The following is a 12,264-nucleotide window of genomic DNA, read 5'->3' as shown; positions in this document are numbered from 1 at the left end:
GAAATCTGTATGAGGAAATAAAACAAACATACTTCATGTTACAAGCTTTTACTAATTAAGGGAAGCTATCGTTAATCACGCGTAACTCAAGTGTCTTCCTGAAGACCCGTCAAAATAAAAGTCCCGTTAACTTCCACACTCTTACTTTGAACTTAAAATACTGCAGTGTACTTTAGTATTTGCCTAAATGAAATTGTAGTACCCTTGTACTAAATTTATTAATTTTAGTACACACTTAAACACTAGAATCTATGCAGTTTACTATGGTAGTAACACAATTGTACACTACAGTAATTTATGTGGACAAATACACTTCTATTGTATAGTAAAAAAATCTAAATACAAAGAACTTGGAAAAAAAACTAATTTATTCACATGTATGTAACATTATATAACGGTTTGGTTAGGGGAAGAACCCAATTGCAGGCAGACACAGGGATGAAGGGGTTAACAGGTTTTAATAAATAATAAACACAAAACAAACACCCACGATGGGGGAAAACACTGACAAACTAAAATACAAAACTGAAAACAAAGACTTCCCACGAGGGGGCATAAAACAAAAGACTTAAGCTATAAGTACTAACACACGACTTACTACAAAAACATCCACACAAGGGGCAAGGTAATCAAAATCTCCTTTACAGACAAAAACAGGCCACGACTGAGCTACAATGCATAGAACAAATACAATGAACGAGCACAGGACAATGAACACGAGGATGTTTTAAAGGGGAACAAACACAGGATAATTAACAAGGGGCAGGTGTAGGTAATGAAACACTAATGGGAAGGCTAACGAGACAAAAGGGCGGGAAACACCGACGAGACACGAGAAAGCACATGGCAAGTCTAAATTTCTAAACAAAGCCATGTCTTTCTCACACAAAACCTAAGGCTATGCCATGACTCCGCTGCAAGACCAAGAATAAACATGACATGATAGCGGAATCATGACACATTAATGTAATTTATAAGTTATTTGGCTATTTATGTGATGAACTGTACTTGCATATTTTCATAATTATGAGGCGGTACAACTGTTTGACCTCAGTAGCATCCGTTTTGCGTGAAAATAAACTGGTCACTGTTAATAATAATGATTGCTTGCCTTTAATCTATAGCAATCGTGGAGAGTATTGATACATTTAGGTAAACGCTTCAGAGCAAACTTGATCAGGATCCGAAACAATGATATTGACAATTCAAATAAAATATATTTTTAAATCTTCGGACAAGTACTTGGACAAGTAAATGACAAAGTTACTTGTCTGAAGGACAATCATATGACAATGCTTAATGTCAAGCTATGGATAAAAAAGTCTGCCAAATGCATACATTTAAATGGAGTATTTAAAATGATCGATATATTCTAATAGTCTGTAGTTTAATTTGTTTACCCAAGCTTTCAGAATTTCTTTACTTGTGTACTAAAAACCTATCCTTTTCTTTAAGAGTTTTCTTGGGAGTAAATCCTGAGCGAGGGTCTAAGGCTGAGATGAAGGGAACAAAGCAGCAACACATCCCTCCCAGACTGCTGAGGTTTCTTTATGAACTAAACAACTTTGAAAACCCGTGGAAATGTTGAATCAGAACTCAAAATGGAACACAGAATGCACACAGGGAGCCCAGCACTTCTGCTTGCACTTACCTCGACCTGTGATTGTACTGTTTTGATTGTACTGTTTTTACATTTCATGTGTTTTAAATTTCATGAGTTCATGAGAAATGTGTGACAACAGTACAAGAAGGCATTGCTTCATATCTGCCAGAAAGTGTTTAATACTGCCATACTTTATTTATTTAAACTATGTATTATTCTGTTCAGATGTTCAGATGTTGATGATGCTTTAACCCTTTTTTGTTTGAGTTGGTGCGTGTAAAATAGTAAATTATATCGTTTTTATAAAGACTTCTTTGATGTTTAAATCGGCAAACAATCACTTTTTGTGGCACACCTTCAAATGAACTGTTAGCTAAATATTTCACATGAAAGATAGGTTTGAATGGATGCCTGTATTTTGTTCTTTTTGCCATGCAGTTTACCAGAATATTAACGTTTTTAATTGAAGTGACCTGTATTCATTTTATACCGTTTGTTCTCTGAAGCAAAAAGAAAGTGTTTTACTAAACAAGCAATCGTGCAAGTACAGAACACTTGTCATTGGTGATAGGTAATTGTCATTGTTACAAGCATTAACTGAAGGGATTTTGTTTGTAAAGATCTATGATCTATGAATCTATGAAAAAGAAAACGTTTTAGGAATAACAGAAATATTCGTAAAGAGTACAGGGACTGTACTGTAAATCTACGGAAATATCTGTTTAAGGAGTAACAGAAATATTCGTAAAGAGTACAGGGAATGTACTGTAAATCTACGGAAATATCCGTTTTAGAAAAAACAGAAGTGTTCGTAAATTTACGGAAAAAGTACTGGTAATTTTCTGCCAGTACATTATCCGTGTTTTTACAGATTTTTTTACAGTGAAGTATAATACAGTTTAAAGTAAATCCAAAATGTTTAATCTCTCAGGTAAGTCTCCCTCAGGTAAGTCAAAACTTTAACCATAGTCTGTGCTCCTCAACTGCTATAAATGTTACTGTTTCCAAATATTCCAAACATTATTAAAAAACATGGAATTAGCTTCCATTGCTATGCAGATGATACGCTATATATCTCATCAAGACCAGATGATTCCTCCCAGCTATCCAAATTGGCAGAGTGCATTGAAGATATAAAACATTGGATGATCTGTAATTTCCTTCTTTTAAATTCTAATAAAACAGAAATATTACTTATCGGACCAAAGACACGCAAACCGAATATTTCTGATTATAAACTGCAAGTTGAAGGATGTACTGTTACTCCTAATACTGTTAAAGATCTAGGCGTTATATTAGACAGCAACCTGTCATTTCGAAATCACATCTCAAATGTCACAAAAACGTCTCGGTTACGTCTGTAACCTCCGTTCCCTGATGGAGGGAATGAGACGTTGTGAGAGACTGACTGGGGTTTGATCTTGAGAACCTACCTTCTCCGAGATAATTAATTATTAAACGCCAATGGGCTTGGCGAATGGCACGTGCACGCCAGTCTCTGCCCCGTACGTACGGGTATAAAGGAAGATGGCAGCGGTCATTCACTCACCTTTTGTACTGAGGAACCTGAGAGGGCACTCCCGGTCACTGCAGTGGTTCGGCGCAGCGTTGTGGCATGAAGTCACAATGTCTCGTTCCCTCCATCAGGGAACGGAGGCTACAGACGTAACCGAGACGTTCCCCTTCAGTCGGTCTCTCGATGTTGTGAGACACTGACTGGGGATCTATCTTAAACGCCACAGCGCTTGCACCGATATCACGACCTCTAGCGGAGCGACCCTGACTAGGCTAGCGAGTCACAAGAGTGCTACCGCGAGATGTAATCTTCCAGTCATATACTATTGGTCATACTGAGAAGCCTGTACTGACGGCCTCACGGACAGTGGCGTACGCCTCTAGTAGCGAGGAGCTGTCCGGAGCCGAACACTGGGGAAACACTGCTCTCCTCTTAGAAGAGTGTGTTACGGAGGCCACATCCTACCCGGAGGGGAGGTTACATGTGGAGACACTAACATGGTCTCTCTGGCGGGGAGAACAACATGCGCAAAAAAGGTGTCAGCCCAAGTACGGGGACAAATCCAGGTGGGATTACCACCGGCGGGGAGGTCACAGATTCACCAATCGGGAAATCATGAGTGAGGAATTCGACCCAGAGGGGAGTCACTACGTATGGGGCACTAGCCCTAGTACAGGGGTCTATCTGAGTAGGGATGACTCTACCTATACTGGACCTGGTTCCAACAGAGGGCTCCGCTCAGTCTGTTACCAAGTGCAAATGCTTAGTGATGGATGAAATGCCTATACTTCGCCGCGAGAGGGGAAAGTAGGGAGGCGAAAAATAGCGCACTAGTCTCACCTGAGAAGGTGCTTTCGCAGCCGTACACCCAAACTAGGAGCCCAACCTAAAAGTTGGCGGCGTTAAGGACTTGTGCTGCAACTGGTTCCACGTGGAGATTGTAAACCTCGTGAAGGTACTGGGCGTAGCCCAACCCGCAGTTCTACAAATGTCTGCCAGAGAGGCGCCCTGTGCCAGTGCCCACGAGTGGAGTGGGCTCTCACTGCGAGCAGGCACGGCGATCCTGGGATTGGTACCCAGTGCGCCACCTCTGTTTGGAGACAGCCCCCCCCCGGGTGCTGTCTCACAGAACAGATAAAGAGCTGCTCAGAGCTTCTGAGGGTCCGTGTGCGGCCAGACAGAGGCGCAGCGTGCGTACTGGACACAACACACAAAAGGTTGGGTCTTCCTCCCCGGAGGGGAGCGCCTGCAGGTTCACCACCTGGTCCCGGAAGGGAGTAGTGGGAAGCTTGGGCACGTCGCCAGGACAGGATCTCAGGACCACGTGAGAATTACCGAGCCCGAGTTCCAGGCACCTTTGGGACACAGAGAATGCCTGTAGGTCCCCCACCCTCTTGATGGAGGTGAGCGCCACCAAGAGTGCATCTTTCATCAACAACTGAGGAAGATTGGCAACTCTTAGGGGCTCACCAGGGCTGTACCAAGGCCCTGTAGGACCACATTAGGGTCCCAAGAGGGTACGGAGCACGGTCAAGGTGGATACACCCTTCTCGCGCTCCTGAGGAACCTGGTGACCAGGTCGTGCTGACAGAGATACTTACCTGCGGGTCAGCACTGATCCGATCAGGCTACTCTGCGGGTTCTCCTCCCGGGGAGAACACCAGGACAAATGGCGCCACTTATAAGCGTATAACCACCTAGAGGCGGGGCTCTAGCCTGTAAGACAGTCTCCTGGACCGCTAACGGCAAGCCCTTGTCCCGTCCAGGGGCCAGGCATGGAGGTTCCAGAGGCCTGCGTTGGGGTGCCACAACGTGCCTTTCCCCTGCAACAGAAGGTCCTTCATCAGGGGAATGGGCCAGGGGGGGGGCCGTCGTCAGATCTACCAGATCCGAGAGCCAGGTCTGGTTGGGCCAGTATGGCGCTACTTACCAGAACCTGATTCCCCTCTTCCCTGACCTTGCACAGTACAGATGAAATCCCCCGCAGGGATTTCATCTGCTGACTCCAAAGGAGGAGTCTCAACCTGTCCGAGCGGAACCCCCGCTCGGAGAAAGGTCAAGTCTGACCAGGGTGAGAGAGTGCGAAGGCACTAAGGCGTTCCGTAATTCGCCTGGTGCCGGCGTGCCACGCCGTCCAGGGAACCCGACTCTGTAGCCAGTGCTGAAGCGGCCGCATGTTCATCAACCCGAGAGGGATTACCCCTGTCGAGGATGCCATGTGCCCCAGGAGCCTCTGAAAGTTCTTCAGCGGCGTCGAGGGATTCTGCCTGATCAACCTCAGACAGCTCAGCACTGACTGTGCACTCTCGTTGGTGAGACGTGCTGACATACGGACAGAGTCTAGTTCTATACCGAGGTAAGAGGGCTCTGCGCGGGGGGAGCTTGCTCTTCTCCTGGTTGACCCGAAGGCCTAGACGGTCTAGGTGCCGAAGCACAAGGTCCCTGTGCATGCACAACACATCTCGCGAGTGTGCCAAGATAAGCCAGTCGTCGAGATAGTTTAGCACCCGCACGCCTTGCTCCCTGACAGGAGCTAAGGCAGCCTCCACTAGTTTGGTAAAAACCCGTGGAGACAGGGCCAGATCGAATGGCAGGACTCTGTACTGATACGCCCTTCCCTCGAACGCGAACCGTAGGAACGGCCGGTGTCGGGGGAGAATAGAGACGTGAAAGTACATGTCCTTCAGGTCGATTGCCACGAACCAATCCTGGTGACGTACCGAGCCTGAACGGCAGCTTGTGCAGGTGCTTGTTCAGGAGGCGCAGATCCAAAAGGGGACGCAGCCCCCCGCCCTTTTTGGGCACGATGAAGTATTGGCTGTAAAACCCAGCCGACATCTCGGTTATAGGGACGGGTTCGACCGCACCCTTCACCAGAAGGGCGGCAACCTCCTCCCAGAGCACCGGGGTATTCTCTCCTCGCACCGAGGTGTACAGAATGCCACGACCTTGGGGGGGTGCCCTCATCTGCGCAAGACTAAGCCACAGATGCCTCTCTTGGACCACCATTGTGGACATCGACCGACCCAGGGCACGTGCCGTGGCCTTCGTCGCTCGTAGCTCGAGGTCTGTAGCAGTACGCCATACGAGATGGGTCGGACTTCCCGCCGTCCAAATCCTTCAGGACTTTCGCCTGAAAGACCTGGAGGACCGCCATGGCATGTTGAGCGGAGGCGGTTTGTCCAGCAGCACTGCAAGCCTTTGACGCGAGTGTCGAAGAGAGCTTACATGCTCTGGACGGGAGTCTAGGTCGACCCCCCCAAGTGGCAGCTGTCTTCGGGCACAGGTGGCCCGCGACTGCACGCTCCACCCGGGGGACATCAACATAGCCTCTAGCCGCCCCACCAACCAGGGGATATATTGATGAGCTTAAATATGTATGTGAACAGTTTAAACTCAAGACTGCAACATTAAATGTGGGCAAAATGGGTCTGACTACTTAATGAATGCACTGTATTTAGGCCTAACGTTACAAGTGCTTAGCTGGCATACTTCTTCTGGTTCTGTTCTGTCCTCTATTTCTAATATAAATGGTTACCAGCCAAACTTCTCAATGCTATTTGAACTGCATGATTGTCTCTGTGAGTTAGGATCAATGCATAAAACCATAAAAATCTTAATGGAATATCTCATCAAGCTATGATCTCAAGGCTACACCGTTAGAGCTAGCAAAATCATGCAATTTTAGATATAACTTACAGCCAACAACTTAAATACTATTACTAAATACTTAAATACAATTTAAGCTACTAAAAAGATATAAAAGATTCCTTACTAAACCAAACGAACAATACACGTGTTAACAGGCTAGAGATCGGCCTACTCGGACTACATAGAGGTTGCAGAAAATAACATAACACACAAAGGGAATGTATCTGTCACCCACCAATAAACCATTAAAAGCGAATTACCTGAGATTGTCCGGCATTTGCCTGCTGACACTGGTTATCCATCTTCACGCTCCTGCCACGACACGGGTCCTATTGGAGTGACTTCACCTCCCCCTTCGACTGATTGGCTAGAGGAGCAGCTGTCAATTTAGAACTAGTGGACCAATGGTGACCATGAGCCCGACCTCATTTACACAAAACTCTAACTGCATCATTTGGAAACGCGAGCGCAGGACGCGGAAACGAGAGTAAAGGGGAAAGACCGTAAGCACACACAATACAAAATTTGAGCGGGGAAATCGGATTTTGTTTGTGATTTGGAAAATTTTTGATTCACGCTTATTACTTTTCGATCCGCGACCGCATTGTTTGTTGTTTGCTTTTGTTTTTCAGTTTTTTGCGCTATTATTTTACACATGTTTTCAATTTTTTTATTTACGCGTATTATTTTTCAAACCAGGACCACAATACTTGTGGCGGGATTCCAATCCCATAAGAGATCTAATGTTTAACAATACGAGTCCTAACAGTTGATTATCTGTATTTTGTTCATGTTTAATTAGTTTATTTTATTAGTTTATACGCATTATTTTATGTTTACTAATCCGGGGGACAGACACAGTCTCTATTTTATAATGTTTGGAACAAAGGATTATCGCATGTTGTGTATTTAGTGTGTTCTGGGACGTGAGACGGCAAGCAGACCGTTGGTTATGCCATTCTGTCTGCTTCCTGACCTGGGCCCCAGTGAGTCAAGTTTTAGCATTAAGACTATGATCCATATTTCTTGACAGAAGAGAAGCTCCAGCCCAGGAGGGGTGGAGACCATCACTTTTCAACAGGTCAGGTCTGCCCTGAAAGCTCTTCCAGTTATTTATAAAAACTATATTATTTTGCAGGCACCACTTAGACAACCAGCCGTTTAGATATGATAATCTGTTATGTATCTCATCACCACAGTAAGCAGGGAGGGGGCCAGAGAATATTACAGTGTCTGACATCATGCTTGCAAGCTCACACACCTCTTTAATATTATCTTTTGTGATCTCTGATTGACGGAGTCGAACATCATTTGTGCCGACGTGAATAAAAATCGTACTGCATTTACGATTAGCTTTAGCAAAGCATGCTGGGAAGAGAGCGGGGTATATGTTTATAGAGTCAAACACTATAAACTAGATTCACAATAGTGTCTGTGAGTGTTGCTGACTCGTATCAGACATCATTCATGAGTGTAGTGCAGCAGATCAATACTGAAAGAGCTCGTGTATCAAACCTCTGTGACATCTTTCAGTGTGCTGTGTTTACTGAAACATTCAATAAAGCTTCTGAACATGTTTCATTTGTGTCTAACAGCTTCATTCAGACAACAGAGAAAATCACATGTAGTGTTTGTGCAGGAATGTCCTGTATCATGATTCTCAATAGTTGTAATAGTTTTTGTAAAGGTTCATGTATGAGTAAATGTGAAATGCAGGTGTTGTGTTGTGAACATGATCTCTGGAGACAGAGCCGATCTATTCTGAGAACATCTGAGTCTCTTCATCCTGTCAATGCAAATGTGATTTTCAGCTCAACACTCTCAGTGTCAATGTTTGATTGGTTCAATCATCTGAACTGAAACACACAAGTTTCACTTCTTTATTGTTGCTGGTTTTATGATGTCATCAAAGTTCACACATGAATATTATGTATAAAATGACACTGTGTGCTGTTCATGCACTTCTCAGCCGATATTGATACTGTAAACCAAATAGACCAAATATTTATTGTTAAGTTATAAAGTTGTGCGTGTAACATTTATGATTGACATAAACCATGAATGGACTGTTGTGAACACTGAACTCTGGACAAATGTGGTGATGATGAACAGCGACTGTTGGTGCATCTGATCATAATGTTTATCTCATAAAGATCATTAGATATGTCGTCTAAAACCTGGATTACAAGAACACACACACACAGAGAAAAACATTGAATATAGAGGTGACTGTATGTGTTGATGATAATATGTTCATTATTATTTAGGGAATTTGACGCAAATAAAACAAACTATCACCATGTCAAAATAATCTGATCCTTCAGCAGTCAGTATGGATGTTAAAGTCATTTCTGATAATCTTCATAACTATATATATATCAGAACTGTGTTATTAGTGATCAGTGTTGTGTGTGTTTGTGTTGTTTGAGCAGCTGCAGTATGTGTGAGGTGTATCAGTGCAGTCACTGTTCAGTCTGACTGACGGAGGTTTTTGTACGACTCTTTATCACTGTGTCAACACATATTTACTGTTGATAATGTGAAAACTCTGACAGTAATAATCTCCTGCATCTTCAGTCTGAACTCCACTGATGCTCAGAGTGAAATCTTTTCCAGTATTTGCTGTTCCACTGCCACTGAATCTAGATGATACTCCAGAATAGCGGCTATTTATGTTATATATGAGGAGTTTAGGAGCTTCTCCAGGTTTCTGCTGATACCAGTGTAAGTAGCTGCTATATATTCCTACATCTATATGACACTCTATTGTAGCTGTTTGTCCCTGTTGAACACTTTTCACTCTCGGTTGAGTCAGAGTAATTCCTCTGGATTCTGAAAACACAAAAGATAAACAATTTGTGTATTAAACTGTATTAGCATCATATACTAAAACAAACACAGAAATAAAAAACAAGTCAGATTAAGTCTTCATGTCTCACCTGTAATAAACACTGTGAGTGTCCAGATGAAGATGATGCTGAACGTCATTGTTGTTCTTGTTGGTTTGTGTGATTATAAAGATTGTGTTGTGTTGTGTTGTGAGTCATGAAGTGTTAAACTCACAGCACTATAAACACTCTCAGACACTGAAGCACGTGATCACAATGCAAACTCAATCTCTACATTTACATTAACACACACAAACACTGTTTTATCATTTAAATTTCATTTCTTGAAGTTTGTTGTATTTTGTTTTCTTAGATTATGTGTAGTGATTATTGAACAAGTGTGTTATGATTTGTAATGGTGAATAGTTATTCATTATTTTCTGTATAATGTTTGTGTAAAATAAAAAACACAGAATATGGAGATACACAGGACAGCAGCTTTATGAAACACTGACAAGTTGCTTTGTAATTCTTTGGATGTTTTAATCTTTGAATATTAATAAATTGTTCACACTTTCAGGTTTGAGAATATGAGTCAATTTTAAGGGTTAAAAATCAGTCAAACTTGGAAATTAGTTTGTATAATAGTTATAATTGTTCATCCAAAAATGTATAAATAAACAAAGTAAAATGAAATGTAATGTGTATGATGTGTGAATGTGTGATAAAGTGTAAAGATGTGTTTGTGATGTGTTTATAGTTACTGAAGCGTTCAGAGGTTTTTGTACAGTCGCTCTATTAGTTTGTATCACTGTGGTTCACTTTCGGCAGCGGCACCAGACTGGATGTTGGCAGTAAGTAAAAACAGTCAATAATAATATTAATAAACAGATTTCTGCATTTAAATATAAAGATCAACTATTGAATATAAAATGAAATGACCGTTTTTATATATTCATGTGTTTAATTAAAATCTTTGTGTACTAGTAAACGTTCAACATTTGAAAGATAAACGCTTGATATAAAAGGATTGTTGACCCAAAAATGAAACTTCTCTCATCATTTACTCTCAGATTGTTCTAAACCTGTAGAAATGTATTTGTTCTGCTAAACACAAATGAATGTTTTCGGAAGAATGTCAGTAACCAAACCGATTTCATCCCTATTGACTCCAATAGTAATTATTTTTTCTACTGTAGCAGTATTGGGGGATGAGACTTGTTTGGATACGAACATTCTGTTATTATTTATATTGACCAAAAAATTATTAATACCAAATTTATTAATACCAAAAAATGTGTTTATTCTGCAAAAAGTGTATAAAACTTGCACTGGGTGTTTATATATTAAATTTGATATATAGTAAGTTATACATTTGATAACCAATTATTTGTAGTTATGATTTTTTTGGGTATGTTATGTTTATAATATATAGTTTAATACTTTATTAAAATTAATATATGTTCGGTAATATGTTTTCTATCTTGATTTAACATCAGATTCAATTTGATTGTAATAGTGGTTGAATTAATGGTCAATTCTGTATAAACATTCAGATCAACATGAACGAAAGATCAAATTTACAGAAGACCTTATCGTGAACTTATTTATCATTCTGATCCTTTATGTTTATCATGTAGAGAGTGAAGTTGTTTGTTTCTTGTGTGAGTTTGTGACTATCGTGTGTTTGTCAGGCTTCACTCGTCCTACAGTGAGCGTCCTGCCGCCCTCCAGTGAAGAGATTTCCACAAAGAAAACAGCAACACTGATGTGTTTGCTCAACAAGGGTTTCCCCTCAGACTGGAGTGTGATGTGGAAGGTGGACGGGAGCAGCAGATCTCAGGACAGCAGTGTTGGGCTCCTGGAGAAGAACGGTCTGTACAGCTGGAGCAGCAGTCTGACTCTCTCTGAGCAGGAGTGGAGCTCAGGGGTCTCAGTGAGCTGTGAGGCCAAACACAAAGATAACAGTCAAACAGTCTCTAGAGAACTCAAGAGACAAGATCAGTGTTCATACTAGACTCTCTCTCTCTCTCTCTCTCTCTCTCTCTCTCTCTCTCTCTCTCTGACTTCTGTTCTCATCTGAGTCTCACTCGTGTCTCACATGTGTTTCTACATTCATTGTCTCTCTCTCATCTGACATCTGCTCTGCTTTTCACAAACAGCATCTCACACCAGTGCATGTGTGCTTTATTCATTCACTGCTGATTGTGTTTTTTTTTTTAATTCAACAAATAAAATCATATTGAATCTTTGACTTTGACTCATTTTGTGTTTTTAATACAATAAATAAACATCACTCAGTGAACCATGAAAATACATATATAAAATACAGAATATAGGCTACAACATGGATCATAGAACACGAGTTATTTACATATGAAAGCAGAAAATATTTAATAGTTTATTTTACAGTCTGTACATCAATACTGTGGGTGCATTGTGAAAAAAAGGGAAAAACTGTTAATGGAGATCTGAAATCCACTAAATATTCAATAACATCAAGCCAGTCTTCAACATTTAGACATAAAGTTTCATCAAAATCTCAGGGAATGTCCTTATTGTTCAGGCTCCGTGGGGAAAACCTTCTGGCATGAAGAATCCAGGCTTGGTATTGCTCTGCGGTTATATCACTGCAAGCTTCATCCATGTCTTGAAGAAGGGAGACA

General features: G+C 41.7%; 1 gene segment (V, D, J or C); it reads left to right on the top strand.

The window, feature by feature from the left end:
• Window positions 1–10,403: 10,403 nt before the first annotated feature.
• On the top strand, window positions 10,404–11,852 carry LOC306890227 (Ig lambda chain C region-like). The segment is given in 2 exons: window positions 10,404–10,452; window positions 11,293–11,852.
• Window positions 11,853–12,264: the final 412 nt, after the last annotated feature.

The sequence above is a fragment of the Barbatula barbatula genome (genome assembly GCF_947034865.1).
Source record: "Barbatula barbatula genome assembly, chromosome: 25".
Classification (NCBI taxonomy): Eukaryota; Metazoa; Chordata; class Actinopteri; order Cypriniformes; family Nemacheilidae; genus Barbatula; species Barbatula barbatula.
The sequence above is the reverse complement of the archived record's forward strand: the minus strand, read 5'-3'. Positions and strand labels throughout refer to the sequence as shown.